At 42.2% G+C, this 20768-nt stretch overlaps 1 protein-coding gene across 2 annotated transcripts in view; it reads right to left on the reverse strand.

The window, feature by feature from the left end:
• LOC105015243 (fibrinogen C domain containing 1) overlaps positions 1 to 20768 on the reverse strand; it is a 143758-nt gene that overhangs the window by 49781 nt on the left and 73209 nt on the right. The gene's annotated exons all lie outside the window — the stretch shown is intronic.

Raw genomic sequence — 20768 nt, forward strand, 5'->3', positions numbered from 1 at the left:
AAAGAAAAATAAGCAATGTGACTTTTAAAAAGACTTGGGCTTTCAGGGCCAAACTGCCTCTTTGCATTTTCTGTAAACATTTCCAATAAGGAGGTTACAGTGTGTGCCGGATGTAGAAATGCAGAACCATCTAGAACTATAAGACCATGCATTTGTGGGAGCTTTCCACTCTAGAATTACACCTGACCAGGGACCTTGGCTGTCACTGAATTAAGAGGTTCGACCTCCACCCGCACTACCACCCCTCCCCCCTCCAGAAGGAAGCCAGAAAGAGGACTGGTCAGTGAGTCATGGTCTAGCTCTGTTTAATGAGATTACTCTATCACCCTATATCACCCTATATTACACCTTTACCACTAACAAAGCGATGGGTGAGAGCCTGTCATCTCATCTACCGCACATCAACTGCAGCTTCCGCAGTTTTGATGGCAGCCATTTTATACTAAAAGGTGGAATGTGGACTGACTGTTCCAGAACTCTCCACAGAGCAGAGCTGTCCTCAAATACATCAGCCATAACAACACAATGAAAAAAAAGAAATGTCATTCTCTTTTCTGTCTTTGTACGTGTTCTGACTTGATCCAGTTTCCCTGTCATATGTTATATTTTTCTGATGATTTACTCAAGGCATTGCTACACTCTTCAAACAGGAAACATCCCAGCTCTCAAAGGTATACATCCCTATCCTTATCAATTCTCAACTACGGCCACCAGAGGAAATATGTTTTTGTGTAAACGAACAAGCCATGCTGCAAGTCAATAAGGTTAGTTATCTGTGCCACCAGCTCACAAGATGGCTGAATTCCATCATACTTTCTTGCCAGAATTGTTTGCCTGTCAAATGTAATACAAATGGTGTAATATAGTTTATTTAAGGAAATCATTACAGATTAGAAGTTAGTAGTGTACCAGAAATGTATGCCTGTCTAGACAGATAAATGATGTAAGCTTATTTAAATGTTTTCGTGTTGCAAAAAAAAGCCTAGTTTGTGATATTATCACTCGCTCCCTCTTGCCTCCTTTCCCCTCTACTCCTCCAATCTCCCTCCCTCTCTCTCTTACTCTCTCTCTCTCCCTCCCTCTCTCTCTAACTATCTATCTCTCTCTATCCCTCCCTCTCTCTCTAACTCTCTATCTCTCTCTCTCTCCCTCCCTCTCTCTCTAACTATCTATCTCTCTCTATCCCTCCCTCTCTCTCTAACTCTCTATCTCTCTCTCTCCCTCCCTCTCTCTCTAACTCTCTATCTCTCTCTCTCCCTCCCTCTCTCTCTAACTCTCTATCTCTCTCTCCCTCCCTCTCTCTCTTACTCTCTCTCTCTCTCTCCCTCTCTCTCTAACTATCTATCTCTCTCCCTCCCTCTCTCTCTAACTCTCTATCTCTCTCTCTCCCTCCCTCTCTCTCTAACTCTCTATCTCTCTCTCTCCCTCCCTCTCTCTCTAACTCTCTATCTCTCTCTCTCCCTCCCTCTCTCTCTAACTCTCTATCTCTCTCACTCCCTCCCTCTCTCTCTAACTCTCTATCTCTCTCTCTCCCTCCCTCTCTCTCTAACTCTCTCTCTCCCTCCCTCTCTCTCTAACTCTCTATCTCTCTCTCTCTCTCCCTCGCTCTCTCTCTAACTCTCTATCTCTCTCCCTCTCTCTCTCTCTTACTCTCTCACATTCTTTCCCTCTCTCAAGATCACAGGGAGGTTGGCCTGTCATATTTAATATTAATAGGTCTTGATGGCTCGTTTCTCAATACGGCAGTATGTATTGCGCACAAAGAGCATGGGTCAGCTTAATAATTCTTGTGGTTGATTGAAGAAAACATATGACTTAAGCTTGTCAGTACAGAAACCTATGTTGCATTCATTTTCTTTTTTACGTACTGGAGCATTATATTTAACGGAAGTGCTTTTCTGGAATGGAAGCTCTACGGAATGAGCAGTTAAGAAACGGGGAGAGTTTGGGGAACTCTCTCAGCATGCTCACTTCCCTTTAAATACGTAACTCATTGCTTCAAGCCACACCTTGCCAGACCCACCACATGGTAAAAAAATGTCCCTCTAAGGCCATTCAAGAATGGTTTGTGGAACAGGCTTGTTCCATACAAATAGGATTTTTCAGCAGACTGTGTCTAGGATGATTCAGACACAAAATAAATGCAAACACTGTTACTATTATTTGATGATGTGTACCTAATTGTAGCTAAATATAGTTTACTTGATATATATTTTCTACCTATTAAAAAGAATCTGGACACTGATAAAGGGTTAGTCATGTTGCTGCAAACATGCGTATCCCTTGATTCAAGTCAGCAACCCTCTTTAGGCTTGTTTCTCTAAACGTTATGCAAATGATTATGGAAAATAAGGCATTAACTAATTTCCCTCCCATTCACTTTCTTTCTTGTAGTCTAAGAAAACTCTAAGTGACGATTTATCATCTAATTAAGCTATGTCTGGCATATCTAGTCAACATGACGCTAATCAAGGTGGAAATGTCAACCCGGTACTGGCAGCAGCTTCATTAGAAAACAAACTCTGAATTAAACCTGAGGAACAAAAGACAGGAATACAATGGCTTATTACGATAGCACTGCTTTTATACACTATTCTACATCCTTGAATCTAGTTACCAAATAATTGTTTCCATTCAGGACACACAACTGATTGACAGTCCAATGTACGAGGTCTACAGGATAGTTCTTCCCCAAACACCCACAGACATTAACACATACAGTCTGGGTTTTATGAAGCCTGTAATGCTATGAGTTTGTCCATAACTGCACCCCATAGGGGAATAAAAGGTATTGTGAAAAATCTTAGGCTAAAATTGGGTTTTTATTTTAGGTTTCCTTTTGAAGCCAGAGACAAACTGCCGATGGTTGGACTAATAATCGCACCACACTTTCACAATAAATGTTTTGCCCTTAATGTGTAAAGTAATTTGAAACTTTAGCGCATAGTTTTCTACTTAATGTGTTTTAAAATGGTGTGTGCTGTTATTCTGTCCATTTTTCTCTTGAAAATACATTTTTTAATCTCAGTGGAACAAACCAACCAGGGCTTTGGTCGAATATGTGTCACTACAGTACACAGGGAATTGGGTGCAATTTGAGGCAGGACTTTTCAAGGGTTACAGATCAGAGATGTGATCTATTATGACTGCTTGCCAATAAATGACTGGCCTTTACATTACATTGTGTGTCTTTATAGCCTGGCCAGTGCCTACACAGAGAGCAGTATGTACTGTAAGGCACTGTGCTCAAACACAATGGGACAGAAGGCCACACTGTTACAAACACAAACATGGAAACAGAAAACCTTCCTCACACTACGGTGCCAAGCCCAAATTGCGCTGGCACAGATATTTCATTTTCACACGTTGTTACATTCGGCAATTATGCTGGATGTATAACCATGCCAGCTTAGTCCAGCTTGGTTTGGCTCAGATTGGTTGGAATCAGTAGTGTGTAAAGCACTTTTAGCAGCTGTGGAAAAATACTGTGTCCTAAACAGCACCCAGTTTAATATAGAGTGCAGCTACTTTTAAAGAATAGTCTGATATTTGCGCTTTACACAGAAAAAACTTGGTCCCCACATTTAAATACCTGCCTGTCAATCCAGTAGACCTTCCTAACGCCATTTTAACGGGATCTTCCATTGGCTAATCACACTAAAATGGTGGTAATCTCTGCATTAAGAGGAGGCAATTAACAAGCTGAGATAAGATGCTCTCATGCCAACTCCAACGTTGTCTTCCTTACCTCCTTCATCCCTCTCTCCCCTCTACCCATCCCTCCCTCCTCTTCTCCCCATGTGGTATTTCTCATTTCACTGTACATGCCAGTGGTTGGGAGAAAGTTTGATGTTTAATTTACAGATTATAGAGGTGTAGAATGTACAACTTCAAAGTATCCGGTTGGGTTGGGCTACGTGTTCACCAGTTCAGGGAAGTATCTAATCAAGACCTAAATTACCAGGAAAAGGGTGTTCAGAACTAACCAGTCACCAATGAAATAAAAAGGAGGGGTGAAAAATGTGCAATTTAGTTACTGGTGAGTTATGAACTCCCTTTGCCTGTACATTTAACTCTAAATTAATAACTTTCCAAAACTGGTAAACGTAGCTAAGTACATTTCACTGTGACCGCTGCCCCACATGGGGCTGCGTGCTCTCTCCCTTTTCGGCGCTCCACCTCGCCGGTGTACTAACTGCCAGCTGGAGCAGATGGCAACAGCGCACCCATCACACACACCAATCACACACACACACACACATCTGTTTTGAGTTAGTAATGCTGTTTCTCTTTAATTAAATCCAAGAAATGTTGTTCTTTGTTGTTGTTCTCTCGGGCTGCCATTGCTCCGTTAGAGGGTCCTCAATGCCCATCCAGGCTTTTGAATGGGGTCCGGGGTGTCGGAAGACCTGCCTGTCTATCACGTGTGGAGCTATGGCGGTGGAGAGCCCGGAGGGCGCCCTCCCAGACAACCTCCCGCCTGAGTACACAGACTTGAGCGGGATGTTTTCTAGCTAGAAGGCCAGGTGTCTTCCTCCTCACCGTTCCTGGGACTGCGCCATAGACCTCATACCAGAAGCTGTGCCCCCCCAAAAGCCAGATCGACCCTCTCTGGGTGGCCGAAAACGACGCCATATAGACCTACATCAGGAAAACGTTGGAGCAGGGGAACATCTGCCATTCCACCTCCCCTGCTTAGCAAGATTCTACTTTGACAAGAACTCAAGGGACTCAACAACATCACAATCAAGTACAGCTACCCAATGCCTCTCTTCCCATCGGCCATCGAGCAGCTGAGGGGGGCACGCTTCTTCATTAAACTCGACCTCCGGAGTGCCTACAACCTGGTGCAAATCTGGGAGGGGGATGAGTGGAAGGCAGCCTTCTGCATGGTGTCGGGCCATTATGAGTAGTTGGTCATGCCGTATGGGTTGGCCAATGCCCTTGCTGTTTTCCAGTCCTTCTTGAACAAAGTGTTCCGGGATATGTTGGGGTGGCCCACGTCCATGCTGTTTTCCAGTTCTTCTTGAACAAGGTGTTCCGGGATATGTTTGGGTGGCCTACGCCCATGCTGTTCTCCAACGTCTGCTTGATCACCAGCTGTGCGTCAAAGGCGAAAAGTGCTCCTTCCACCAGCCCACCGTCTCCTTCCTGGGGTACTGCATCACTCCGGAGGGCATCAAGATGGAGGAGCTGAAGGTGGAGGCCAGTCCCAAAGACCATCAAGGAACTATAAGCCTTCAACTTCTACTGCTGGTTCAGGGGATTCAGCACCATTGCCATGCCACTCACGTCGTTGCCGAAAGGCCAGGCACAGCACCTCCATTGGACCTCCTCACCCTGAAGGGCAGATTCACCATCGCTGGGTGACCGTGAGCTACTGGCAGTGAAGTTGGCACTGGAGGAGTGGAGACACTGACTTGAGGGGGCCGGGGTGCCGTTCACAGTCTTGCCAGACCCCAAAAACCTAGAACACATCAGGGCTGCGCAGCGCCTAAAAGCCTGGCATCACCCAGACCCTGGAGGCGCTCCATAAGAAGTAATGGTGGCCTGGCATGGGAAGGACTGTGTGGCACTACGTCCTCTCCTGCTCAGTGTGTGCACAGTCAAAGGCCCCACAAATGGCTCACGGCGAGCAAGTTCCACCCCTTACCAGTACCTCAGCGACCCTTGTCCCACCTCTCCGTGGACTTTGTGATGGACCTGCCACAGCCAGAGGGGAACAACACCATCATCATGGTGGTGGACTGGTTTTCAAAGATGGTCCGCTTCGTTCCACTGCCCAACCTCCCCTCTGACCTCCTGTTTGCTGAGGTTCTGTTCCAGCAGGTTTTCCGGCTGTATGGACTTCCAGAGGACACTGTCTCTGACCGCGGGCCCCCAGTTCATGTATCTAGTATGGAAAGCCTTCATGTCCAGTCTGAGGGTTGCGGTCAGCCTCACATCCGGGTACCCCCCCAATGAGCAATGGCCAGGCGGAGCGCACCAACCAAGAACTGGGGAGGTTGCTCCGGTCTTACTGCCCACGACAGACCAGGTGAGTGGGCCTGTTTTCTCCCCTGGACGGGATATGCTCAGAATTCCCTGCACCAGTCCTCCACAGGTCTCATCCCCTTCCAGGTGGTCCTCGGTTTCCAGCCTCCGTGGTGCCCCTGGGTGGGGGGGTTCCATATATTCACCCGCACCACACAGGTTACTGTGTCCTTGTCTGTTTGACCGTGGGGTGCTGTTTCACTTTATTAAATCCAAGAAACTTTTTTCTCCGTTCGGTGTTGTTTTGTTACTTTCGTTTTTGCGCACTTATGCTCTAGCTACCGTCACACCTCCCATTCACACCTCTGACAATATATAGAATGACACCACTAAGGAGGACTGAAGCAAACAGGAGGAACGGTGGTATGAAGGAAGGGAATGGCAGCCATCTTGACAGAAGACATAGACAGAATATTGTAGTCTAGGTGCTGCTGCGTTGTTGCTAGCTAGCTCTACAGGTCCAGAATATTGAATGCGCTGCTGTCTGGATGTTTGTAAACCCCACAGTGCCAGAACAGGGGATAATGGTGGTTATTTCACAAAGGTCACGTCAGCCAGTGCCTGTAATAACACTAAACACACTGAAGAAGGGCTTTCTCTCAAACCCAGACTCAAAGCTTATCTAGCCTATTTCCTCATGCCTATGGGCATTCAGACAGACATACACGCGCGCACACACACACAGACACAGACATAACTGTCTTAAGGGATAAGTTGATGACCCTCCATCTGACCTTCTATCCCACTTTCTAGAATCTTCCCTTAAAATCAGATTTGGTATCTTTTCTTCTCTGTTGATTTTTCATTGTGTCCTGCTCATTCTCTGTTTTCAGAGTTGTTGTTTCTCCCATCCACTTGACAAGCGACCTGGCCCCTAAGGGAGAACACCAGGCATGTGTATTTGGCATTGCTCTGATTGTGTGGTTCAGGACTGGTGCAAGGTGCTCCACAGGTTACCTCAGCATGCAAACAAGCCAAATCCTGGAGCTCACTCACTGGACAGGCCTGTCGAATGAAGATGCTCCCAAATTTAACAGATTTCAGGACTCACAAGCATATTTAGGATTGTTGGCCAGTACAGCAAATTTAAGATGACTGGTCAGTACAGCAGATTTAGGATGATTGGTCAGTACAGCAGATTTAGGATGATTGGTCAGTACAGCAGATTTAAAATGACTGGTCAGTACAGTTCTTAACCACCATTTTGTCTAAGAACAACATATAAGATGGATGTCAGACTGACATGTTTTTCTCCAACTTCAACAGAAATACATCTTTCACCATCCATCTAAAAAGGCATCGTTGTTTTTTTTCAAAACCATAAACTTACAGTGCATACATTATTGATGAGAATGGGAGATAGATAGAGACATTTAAAAGCACACTGAGCATTTGGAATGGCTCAAAATGCACTTTGGCTCCTAAAAGAAGTGCTACAAACTGCACACAATTGTACATTCAATCTCAAACTTTTGCATTTCAGTTCTTAGCAGAATTGTATATTCTACAGCGATTGCAGTACTTTTGATAAAAGCACCACTTGATAATGCAGCCTGACGCAGCACTCAGATGACCTGCTGCGATTCATTATTAAAAGAGTTCAGTTTTAGAATCCTCCTTTTAGCAAATAAAACAATAACACAGAATCCATGCTAACCTAAGCCATTCCAACAGAATAAAACAGATTTGTTTCCTGACTTCAAGAAGTTATGAATATAAGTTTCATTGTGGATGTGTGTCTGTGTGGATGTGTGTACTCTGTGTGGATGTGTGTCTGTGTGGATGTGTTTACTGTATTTGGATGTGTGTACTATATGAATGCATTTGTCCACATAAGATATTCCTCCCTGTATCCTGTGAAACAAATGAGTTGCTGCTGAATGTGAATGAGGCCCAACCTCCTGACTGGCTGGCTCTCTATACATCAATCTGTTTAACACTCTCAACCCTGGGCACCGCACTGTAGAGATAAGACCACAATGAGAGGGATGTGGGATGGTTGGAGGGAAAGGCAAAAAAGAGCCACTGACACAGGAATTGAGGACAGAGAAGAGAGAGAACCAAGCAGGTCTGTGAGGACCAAACATCATTGTAGTTACCAGACAGGGCTGTGAAGACGAAGTAGGGATGTGAAGACTAAGTAGGTCTGTGAGGACTAAGTAGGGATGTGAGGACTAAGTAGGGATGTGAAGACTAAGTAGGTCTGTGAAGACTAATGATGTGAGGATCAAGAGTGCCAATGTAAAGCATGATGAGAGGGACACAAGTGAGAAGAATTCTATCTCTCTACTCTCATTCTTCTCACTCCACTTTTTCCACCACCATCTCCTCACCAATGCTGGCCCTCATGCCAACCAGCACATCTCCATACAACCTTACTGTTATCCCCCTCCTTCCCTTGTATTCCACACACTCTCCTCTCTCTCTGTCCTTTTCCATCTACCTTTTTGCCCACCCTCCTTCTCACTATCTCTACTCATTTCACTCTACTTATCTCAGTAGAAGCCTAAATGGTAATGAGGTAAAAAGTGTCAAACCAGAATATTCTTTGAGCATGGCTTGACGAACAAAAATATTCCCTTTCCCTGTCATGTAGTCTTCTGAGAAACCACGGCTGAAACAAGTATGTCACCGCTGTAGAAATAATAGATAGACCTGTCACGACGACATTTCAAACCGATAGATATATTGTAACAATGCGACTCCAAGAAATAATGTGTGTAACTATTCAAAAATAATAATAAGCTAAAACGAAGCTGCTACGTTAAAGTTGGAGGCATTCTGGTACAGTAGATTCCCTGCAGTGGGCTTGCTGGCTGCACCGCTTAAGGGTTTTAATAGCGAATCTTGCAGAGGACTAAAAACGGTTTATTTCCCTGAGGGAAATGGTAGGGGATAGTAATGGCTTGGCTTCTGTCTTCACATTTTCAGGCTGTTTGGCAGATTCCAGACCAGAATGGCCATTACAGCCCTCAGCTATAGATCATCCCCAGGTGTCAATTGGATGAAGCTGTAATGGAGGGCAGCCTACAGAACACACGTTTTAGGCTTTACAATCCACTGGGATATTATTGTAATGTGGCCATTCGAAAATATATTTGTTCTAATCCTAACTCTTTTCTTAACCCCAACCTAAACCGTAAATAAACAACGCTTAAACCTAGACATAACCCGAGCCATAAAAGTAAGTCTTAACCCCTAACTCTAATTCTAACCATAATGTTAGAATTAAATAAAGCTTGACCTAAACCTACATCAAATCTGAAAATGTCCAATTTCCTCATGGGGACTTGCAACATGTACCCTTAAGGTCAAATGTCCTATGTCTTCATGGGGACCTGCAACATGTAACCTTAAGGTCAAATGTCCGATTTCCTAATGAGGACTTGCAACATGTACCCTAAAGGTCAAATGTCCTATGTCTTCATGGGGACCTGCAACATGTACCCTAATGGTCAAGTGTCCTATTTCTTCACAGGGACTTGCAACATCTACCCTAAAGGTCAAATGTCCCTGTTTTAGTAAGCATGCGTTTGATGCCAAAGTATAGTAAAACCTGTATAAAACACACACACACAGACTCCAACTCCACACACCAAAAAACTGTCTTCTGCAGTTGAACATGAACTCTGACATGAGGATGTAAACAGAAAATGATATGAGGCAGCGGTGTCAGCACAGGGAGAACATCTCTCCAGACCCAGTTCCTCTAATGCTAATCAGAGGGGACCGCTGCCCCGTTCACTACCACTTTTACCGACACCTGGGAGGTGCGTTCCACCTGGCACTTGGGTCCTCACACCTGGCTCAGTTCAAACGAGTGCACAGGGTAGGGAATAGGCACCCAATTGAGAGCGCCCCGTCCTCCCGCGACTCCTCCCCACACTATCAGTCAGCAGACCGGCCTGACCTTATCACAAGACGGATAGCCCTGTTCATTCACCAGCGCTAACCAGCTCAGTGTAAAGGTCATCACAACTCTTCTCCACCGTAGGCTAGGGAAGGAAAGCGTGTTTTAACAGAATGCTGTGGAGGGTACATGGGGTGCACACATTCCCGTAGAGCGGCGGGGAGGGACGTTTGAAGCCAGGCTGAGACGAGGTGTGAAGGCGTGATGAAACAAGGAGCTAGGATTTAAATAGCGTAGGGTCAAAGTCAAGCTCAAGTCAAAGAGTGACACAGCCACGAAGTCACAGTGGCATACCCGTCCGTATATTCCTGTGCCGTCAGGGTCAATCCTTAATGCGGTGTGGGGTTTTGAAGGTATTGTGTAGTGCTTCAATGACATTGCTAAGGTATACCTTTCAGGATATCATCTCCAATTAGTGCTCCGTCACTGGCAGTTATCATGTATTCTGGAGAGGAATATGTAAACCAGCATAATATGAATACATTTAGTGATAATATATTCATGTTGAATATCATCTAAACATAACTAAGTTGAGTATATTGACAATTTGTTTTGTTATTATTTGCAGCAATATTTCATCATGAATATAGTATAACCAATCCATAGAGATGTCTGTTAATTGTGGTACATGATAAGAGAGTAACAAATACACAAAATAGCATATTGCAATACCAAGACCAGGATTCAATTGGTGTGCCTGGAATGGCTCCCTGCCCGTCACCAGATTCCTGCTCACTGATCAATATGCCTATGATTGTGCTTTTGTTGTGGGTGTGGTAGTAAAGCTGGCCTTATCTGCATGCAATTGTCACCCTAATATGCACACTGACAGTGACATTACTGTTGTCCGTTGCATAAAATGGAGACCTACTCAGGTTTACTCCACTGATACTGTGCTGAAAAACTCTCAGTGCCTGCCAAAATATCGCCACAGAAACCCTTACGTTTAATGAAGGCGCATTCTGAACTTTGATTTCATTTATGTTAAATAGGTTACATTGAGTGATGTATGTGTCCTATCGGTTCCTCAGATCTGCTTGTGCTGGCCTTTTTGTTATTTCAAAGGTCAGAAACAAAACTGAAGCCCCTTTTGATGCTGGCCTTAATACTTCATGTTTTTTCAAGGTTTATGCTGCCATATACGGTATCATTTTCTGTTTTGAGGTTTTTCGAGTTTTCATTTAGAATGTTTTTATTTATTTTTTGTCATTTGTTAAGCATCATGAAATCCATTTGTTGTAAGATATGTGCAAGTGTTTGGGTTATTTTGGGAACCACATTTCTGATGAGCAGTTAAGTGGCACCGTAACGATCTGTGGTCAGTAAAGATCCCATAGCACTTATTGTGAGAGTAGAAGTGTAAACCAAGGGTTCCTGGTCCTTGTCCTACCATCTACCATATCATCCTTAGCACCATAGTTATCAGTGGCTGCAGGAGTTAACAAGAAGCCAGTGGCTTGTGGGAGAACCTGGGGAGGTTGAAACACAGAGGGGCTGCAGTATTCTGGCCGGGATATAGAGGTTTATTGGCACAAGTGCAATGGCCAACTAACAGAAAGTCGCAGTAGTTCAGACGGGATATGACAAGTGCCTAAATAACTACCTGCGCTCCTGCCTGTGTGAGGAAAGGTTGTGAGGAAAGTTTATGAAAATTAATGTTTTAGAGCATTAACCTGCCAGAGAAAATCACTGAATTGATGTTTGCGTAGAGAGACAGAATGTTGTCTAGGGCCACGCCAACATTCTCTGCACTCCGTGGACATTGTGGACATGTCAACCATGGAGAGGCCTTGGAGCGGGCAGCCCTTACCTGGTAGGAAGGGGCCGCTTTGTCTTGTCAAGATTAAGCTTGAGGTGGTGGGCTGACATCTAAGCAGAGATATCTGTCATGCACGAAAATGTGTGTGTTGCGTGTGTCTGAGTGTCAGAAGGGGGGAGGGAGGATTAGAGTGTCATCCACATTGCAATGAGAGACCATGTGAGGACATGTGAGGACATGCGAGGACATGACAGATCTGGGAGATTTATGTGTATAGAGAAAAAGACGTTGGCATAGACTCAAGCCTTGGGGGACACCAGTAGTCAGAAGACCTGGTGCAGACACTGATCATCTCCATGCCATCTGTTAGGAGTGACCTGCCAGGTAGTAGGCAATCCAGGAGAATACAGAGCCCCAGACGCTCAGCACTGAGAGGCTGAAGGAGTGGATCTGGCCAATGGACAGATCTAAGAGGATGAGGAGATACAGGGAGCATAGGCAGAGTCTCAATCACAGCGAAGACAGCGGTCTCATCTGAGTGACCTTCCTTGAAACCTGACCGGTAAGGGTCAAAAAGATCAATCTGTGAGAGATAACGGGAGAGGTGGCGAGAGACAGCACACTCAAATGTTTCGGAAAGCTGCCCACTGTTCCGTGACCACACACTGATTCACTGAGCCGCGGAAAACAGGAGGTGTTGCTCGAGCCGACCATGTCCTCCTGGGACGGAGGTCGTCAAAGGAGGCGGAAAGGGAGGAGAGTTGGGGCAAAAGAAACGCCGTCATGAGGGGAGAAATGGAGTAATTATAGGGTACAAGAGTACAGAGTAGGTACTTAGGCAGAGCAAAGATCACAAATATGCATTGCCATTTAGTAGAGGCCCCGAGGGGGTAGGGCTGAAGGAGAGAGAGGAAAAAGGAAACAAAGTAGCAATCAGAAATCTGCAGGAGGGTGGCGGTGAGATAAGTAGACAGAGAGCTTCTAGTAAAGGTGAGGTCTAGAGTACTTCCTGCCTGGTAATATTGAGGGGACTGGGAAAGTTAAGGTCAGTGAGGGGAAAGAAGTGGAAGACTTAACTATGATGAGTAGACTATACGAGAGGACTGTGAAGTATGAAATTATATGTTTTGATTATCTGGGTGATTTTTAATGGGCCAATCGACAGGCTACAACAATCAAACTGGTCGGAGCCACAATCTAGTCCACCTAAGACACAACCTGTCCGCATAATCATCCACAGCTTCCAATTGGCTCATTTATTCCCACTGTAACGATTTCCCAGTATGTTTCTGTAAATGCAAATGTACAACTTTCCTGGTAGAATAAGATTCATAAAATAGTACTATGATTATAACAAAATATAACATCTATAGGACACTGGCACTTACTGGCAGTAATACACAACAAAGGCACCCAGAATACCCTGTTTGCTGTTGACAATCTCATTTAAATATAATAGTTGAATTACAATTCATGTTTCAATTTCCTCCTTCAGTTGGGCAGAACAAATACCACCAGAAATAACTATGACTAGACTCCAATTAATACATTAGTAGTAAAAATTATATTCATTTCATTGCCAATATGGGACAATACAATGCTGTCACACAGGCTGTGAACAAAGGCACATGGGGAGGAATGCACAGGCAAAAGGTATAATCAACTCATTGCACCACAAAAACTCTCAAAACTGAAATGTCAAAAATGTTTGACAGTTTGTCAGTTGGGAACATATCTTTGATGTACAAATAACATGGCAAAAGGTCCATAAGCTGATAGGTAAAACATCCATTAGTTCCTTCCAATTGAAGATTTGACATAGAACAGTCATTAGGAAAATTAGTTTTAACAAAAAGAACAGGCAAATCTAAAACAGAGAAAAAAATTACAAAAAGCTAAACTGCTCGTGCTTAATTAGAAGCATTTGAAATAATGCAAGACAATATTGGCTACTTCATAACTGCATTTATCAAAGCTAAACTTTCCCTTTTAACAAAGGCAAAGAAGTAAAGTCTGTTAATTACCCCCGGAATCAGACACAGTTTAACTGGATTTCTCAAACAACAAGAATCAGACAACTGTCAACCCTAAGCTGCTGACACATATTTCTCAACAGGTAACATTGCTTGTTATTGCTATTCATCTCACCCACGTGGGCACCAAAACACTCCCACACTCATTTGTGAATTGGAGGATAACTTAAAATATTTGCCACACGTTTAAGATGGAATCAGTCAAAAAACAATAAAATAATGATAAACAAGGAACCTCTAAATGTCAATGATTATTTTCACTTAGTACAGACCTAACAAGTCCTTGCAAGTACCGCCTTTCTGTCGGTCCCATTCTCTTGCTAATAAAAATGAGATGATGGACAGGATTTAGAACTTTTCACAAAACTTTCCAAAAACTGCAAAAGTATGCTTACCTTGTAGAAGTACAGCATGTCATATTTTTTTTTACATAATTTGTCACTTTTGTCAAATTTGTATGAAATAGTAGCAGCAGTAAGCTAGCGATTCATCTGACAGTCGCCTCTTCACTCTTGATGTTGCGACTGGTGTTTTGCGGGTACTATTTAATGAATCTGCCAGTTGACAACCTGTGAGGCATTTGTTTCTCAAACTAGACACTACTGCATCTGTCCTCTTGCTCAGTTGTGCACTAGGGCCTCCCACTACTATTTCTATTCTGGTAAGAGCCAGTTTGCACTGTTAAGTGCAGGGAGTACCACACATCGTTGTACAAAATCTTCAGTTTCTTGGCAATTTATCACATGGAATAGCTTTCTTTTCTCAGAGCAAGAAGAGACTGATGAGTTTCAGAAGAAAGTTTTTCGTTTCAGGCCATTTTGATTATGCAGTTGAACCCACAAACTCTGATGCTGAAGATACTGAACTAGTCTAAAGAAGCCCAGTTATATTGTTTCTTAATTAATCAGCACAACAGTTTTCAGCAGTGATAACATTATCACAGAATTATTTTCTAATGATCAATTAGCCTTTTAAAATTATTAACTTAGATTAGCAAACACAACGTGCCATTGGAACACAGGAGTGACGGTTGCTGATAATGGGCCTCTACACACCTATTGTAGATATTCCATTGAACATAATTCCTGCTACAACAGTCCTTTAGAATATTAACAGTATTTCTGAGCAATCTGATGTTATTTTAATGGACAAAAAATGTGCTTTTCTTTCAAAAACAAGGACATTTCTAAGCGACCCAAAACTTCTGAACTATAGTGTATGCACAGACACAAACACCCACCCACCCACCCACACACACACACAGGCACACACACACGCGCACACACACGCACACACACACACACACACACACACAGACGGTAGTAGACACATTCATGTTACAGGAACACACTGTCTTGTACATAGGCCTGGTGATGTATTGACAGACTGTGGTTGAGTGTACTCTGTCATGCTGATCCAAGCACTCCGTCACGCTGTCTTTCTCACTCTATCAGATGATAGGGGGCCATGACCTTGACTGTCCAAGGCACACTCGCTGATAATGATTGACAAACACCCACGTACAGACAAAAACGTACCCATTCACCAGGTTCAGGTTATCCTTGTGTAGAATACGGTTTGTGAAATGGCAGAGCTGAGAAGGTTCGTGGTGTACCCAGGGGGAAAATATGTTTATAGTTCTATTAACATATTAAGTATATTAAATATTTTTACAATCATATCAATGTTGATCCTTTATATGGTTACTCTTCCAGTACTTTGTTTAGATATTTCAAGTAGCCCTATTTTTTATTCGTAATATAGTATGCTTGGTTATGCACTAACTCAGACAACACAATCTCGGTGTGAAAGGGCTAGTCGGTAAGTGGTCAGCGCGGATGGTATTTCAGCAAGTTACGCCACTCAGTCTGACACATTGAAGAAGTTGTTTCCCTTGCGCCACTGGGGCCACGACTTTTGAGGTGATGATAACGATATCTCACGGATGACAGTTGTGTGACTGTCACTGTGTTCAAAGAATAACTGGTCCAAGCCTCGTGGGGATTACAGTACCTCTGTATGATGGCTTAGCCAACAAATATGCCCATCCGGACTTTTTCCAGAACAGAGTTGAGGTTAAAAGATTCAATAGAGGTTATCATTGTGGTCATGGCTGTGAGTTAGGTTTAAGGTTAGTTGTTTGGGTAAAGGTTCAGGTTAGGGCTAATGAATATCAGATTTTGAATGAGAATACATTTGTGTCCTCGTAGGGATAGCAACACGTAAATTGTGTGTGTCTTTCTCTGTGCGTGTGTAAGTGTGTGTTGGAACAACAAAATCACTGCAGGCTAGAGATTATACAGTACTGTATATAAAGTAGATTAACTGTTAGTTCTCCTTAAGAGCTCCACTCATGTCTCAATGAAGAACATTAGAGAAAAATAGCCACAACTCTGCACTGCCCAATACAAAAGTGGATACATATATAGAAAGACAAATGACATATTCACACATTCACACACACACACACACACACACACACATCCACACATACATACTGTGGTGCTCCGGCCCTGTAAGAGAGAGGTTCAGGGCCTTGAAAAGTGTACCCTGGCAGAAAGCCCAGGAGGAGGGGTGTGCACGTTGGGCCAGCCTCGCCCCTGCACACTTGCCTCTCATGAATGATGATCAGGCGGTTATTCACAGTTTAACAGCCTGCAGTAGACATGTGTGTGTCTCTTTCTGTTGTTAAGGACTGTGACTGAGGCCAGATTGACGATGACATCCTCCGTGCAGTCATCCAGAGCCGAGAAGAAACAGAAATGCAAAGTTTAGTGTTTTCAAAAAAATACCTGAGCTCATTCCTTTTCTTCCGTTTTAAATCCTAAGTAGTATAAATATAACACCCTCTGGCTATGAACGTCTTCCCATCTAGTGTCCTAGCTTGGCCCTGCTACAATACACATACATACATACATACCATACCTAAATACACTAATATGAATATACATACTGAAACACACACATATACAAACACCCACAAAAACTTTACTTTACAAGAAAACAAAAGTTTACCCTTTTCCTAGCCATAATCCTAACTTTAACTAACTTTTACCTTAACTTCAGAAACCTAAAATGTTTTAACGTATCCCTAACGTAACATCCATTACTTATCTCTAACGTTAACGCTAAACCTAAAAGTAATGTCAATTTTAACACTAATTCCAACTATATATAGATCTAGCAAATAATTGACAGTGATTGTGTCTTAAACGTGTGCATTAAATAGGGGACGGGATGCCATTTGGTATGCAGCCAGTGCATTGAGATCTGCTATTTTACAGTGTGTTTAGATCTAGTATTTCTGAGACAGTGTGTTTAGATCAGGTATTTCTGTGACAGTGTGTTTAGATCAGGTATTTCTGTGACAGTGTGTTTAGATCTAGTATTTCTGTGACAGTGTGTTTAGATCTAGTATTTCTGTGACAGTGTGTTTAGATCTAGTATTTCTGTGACAGTGTTTTTAGATCAGGTATTTCTGTGACAGTGTTTTTAGATCAGGTATTTCTGTGACAGTGTGTTTAGATCTAGTATTTATGTGACAGTGTGTTTAGATCAGGTATTTATGTGTCAGTGTGTTTAGATCTAGTATTTATGTGACAGTGTGTTTAGATCAGGTATTTATGTGACAGTGTGTTTAGATCTAGTATTTATGTGACAGTGTGTTTAGATCTAGTATTTATGTGACAGTGTGTTTAGATCTAGTATTTATGTGACAGTGTGTTTAGATCTAGTATTTATGTGACAGTGTGTTTAGATCTAGTATTTATGTGACAGTGTGTATAGATCTAGTATGTATGTGACAGTGTGTTTAGATCTAGTATTTATGTGACAGTGTGTATAGATCAGGTATTTATGTGACAGTGTGTTTAGATCTAGTATTTATGTGACAGTGTGTATAGACCTAGTATTTACGTGACAGTGTGTATAGATCTAGTATTTTTGTGACAGTGTGTATAGATCTAGTATTTATGTGACAGTGTGTATAGATCTAGTATAACTATGACCAAATGGCACCCTATTCCCTTTTATGAATTGCACTCGTTTCTGCCCACTGTTCCATCTCTACAGTTCTAATCCCCACTGTGGGATAACTGTCCAAAGATTCAATCTCACCAAAGTGCTCTTTACTCTAACTCTGTTAGCCAGGAGTGTTTGATCCCTTGATACAAAACACCTCCAAAACACAAACAACATAACACTACATCTCAGCCAATTGTAATCCCATCCTGCTCTGTACTTGGATATCAAACTCTTATCAAAAGCCTATCACTGGAAGACAAGTCTGTCATGTCTGAAAATAAACAACTAAGCAAGAGAATGTGTCTTTGATACTTTCACACAATGTTGGTTTGTTTATTCATTTCTCTCTCTCACACACTCTACCTTTGCCCTCTTCAATTCCCCCTCCCAACTGTAATCTCTACATCTCCCATCGCACTTCGCGCTCTCTCTTTATCTATCAATTCAATTGTACTCAATGTGTGTGCACCCAGATACATCTAGAAAGCAGTCACGCATTTTCTTTTTACCTGTTTCTTTCACCCGTATTCTAAGGTGAATTCTCAAGCACCATCTTCGAAGTCTTTATTTTATCTTCATTGTTCCTTTGCAGCTCAGAACATTTCATGTGCAGTGTATGGTCTTAAGTTCAAAATGCAATTCATTTGTTCAACTTTGGTGTGTTAAGTGTTACGGGTAATTATGCAGTGCTGAGCGATTTGTGCTTTTGGAGGATGATTCGATTTCAGTTCAATTTATTCTATAAAATAATGACATGAAATCATTTGTGGGCTTGATTGTGTTCACTACTGCTGTAATTATTAGTTAACCACAATTTACCAGACTTTTTCCAGACTGCATTATTTTGTTACAGTCAGTCATCATCTCATCTCTGATAATGTTTACCAGCCATTACCCAGGCTACCATATCATGTATTTATCTCTGTGTTCCCCTCAGCGATTTAGCAAAGCCAAATTTAGCTGGCTACAGTTAGTGTGTAGCTGTACTTTTACATTAAAGCTCTATAAATTTCTTGATAAATTATTTTAGTTCTTCAAAGTATGGATAAACCATTTGTTTTAGTATTTGAGAAAGTAGAGCTAAGGCAAACGTTCATGTAGAACATTCAATGGCACTAGTAGAGCTACAATCTTTGGAGCTACAGTTGTGCTCAAAAGTTTGCATACCCTTGGAGAATTGGTAATATACAGCTCTGGCGGAAATTCAGAGACCTCACCTTTTTTTTTCCTTCCCTTGAGTTATGAACAGAAGTGTTCGATTTGCAGTGGTCCCTTAATTTTAACCATTCTGTTTCTCACAGAAATACCCAAATGTAACAATTTCTGCCAGGGTATGCAAACTTATGAGCACAAGTATGTTGTTAAAAAATGGATAACAAGATTATTAACCACGCACTAAACTAACTTCATTTAGTATCCAGAAGTGCAGTACAGCTGTGGACAGAAACCTTTACACCCTTGCTATATATTTAATTTGATCATGAATAAGTTGATCATGGAGAAAAAAAGCCTGTTTTTACAGGTGCTATACATTTGTATCATATCTACTCACAGCCAAGAACAAGAATTTTTGCACCAGAAAAAAAGACCTGGACAAAATTATCAGCAACCTTTAGAAGAATCCCAAATAATAAAGTTAGAGGCAGGTGGTCTTCACTTACTGGGCTAAGTCACAATTGCCTAGAGGGTATAAATTGTGGCTCAACGGGGTTTGAGAATGAGAAAACCGAACATGATGATCCCTGTACCACTGTAAATATTGTAAATTGAGAAGATCATTTACTATTAGAGCCTAATGTAACACTTAAATGACATGAATACTAAATGGAAAAAATGCTCTGCACACTCTGGATTAATGCAAAAGGTCTTATTTAATAGGCTGTGCTCTCAATCAACAGACTTTCGTCCAAACTGTTGTGCTGGTATGCTCTGATCAAGGACTGATTACTGAAAGCTCAGCATATTAAGTAGAAAATGTTGAAATGATCCTGAGTGAGCTGAGGCTCTGTATCTCGGGGAGCTTCAGTAATTGGGCCAGTGTTTCCAAATGGTAAATACAACATCTATTCAAAAGAAGCTCATCCTTACATAGACTGCCGGTCATCTAACTTAACATTTTTCCACTGGTCTGTGAGTTGATATTTTTCCCCATATTGTGGCCATCAATATGAATGATGGACACAGTTTGCCTCCAGTTAAATGTGGCACATGTTACATTTCACATACAAAAACGTTTTCAACTGAAATATATTTATGTCCTTTTTATTTGTTTGTAGACTTTGTACATTTGTACATTTTGATTGAGTATATAACATCCCAGAAGTTTAGTGAACATTTTTAAAACAAATAGGACTCAATCCACCAATATAACATGATCCAGAAATGCTGTTGGAAGGTGTGAAAGATCATCACAATCATTCTTCTTATATTTAAATTATTGCACTAGTAAAAAGGTAATTTTTGGGATTGGGGCACATCATGAGGCAATTTTTGTGGGTGGTACATCTATTTGTGCCCAATGTTTTGTATTTAAATTGTAATATATACAGTATTTGTGATTTGCACATCAAAATTTGCGCATATTCAGAAGCAATTCTATCTCCATATATTAGTCTGAAGATGTTTATTTCAAACTCTAAAACATCCATATGGAGTGTGCAACTGTCACATAGAAGAGACCAAAGTCAGAATAAGACCTATTTGCTGAGTTCATTTTCCAGAAAAGGCTATCCAAAATCAGGTCGTCCAAAAACAGGTCAAACAGGGACAAGCGCTGTCAGGGAAAATCCAAAAAACATAGTCCAAAAGGCAGGCAAGTTATCAATCAAACCGGTGAAATCCACAAGGTATGTTAACGCTCAGAAATGCTTCTCAGAACAGACAACAAGACTTTGCATGGGACACAGGGAGATCAGGGGTAAAAATACACAGGCATCATGATGGCTAACAAGACACAGGTGTGCAGGAATCAGTGAGACAATGGTAGATGATAGGAGTGGGCGTGGTGCAA

Source organism: Esox lucius, chromosome 14 (assembly GCF_011004845.1).
Source record: "Esox lucius isolate fEsoLuc1 chromosome 14, fEsoLuc1.pri, whole genome shotgun sequence".
NCBI classification, from domain to species: domain Eukaryota; kingdom Metazoa; phylum Chordata; class Actinopteri; order Esociformes; family Esocidae; genus Esox; species Esox lucius.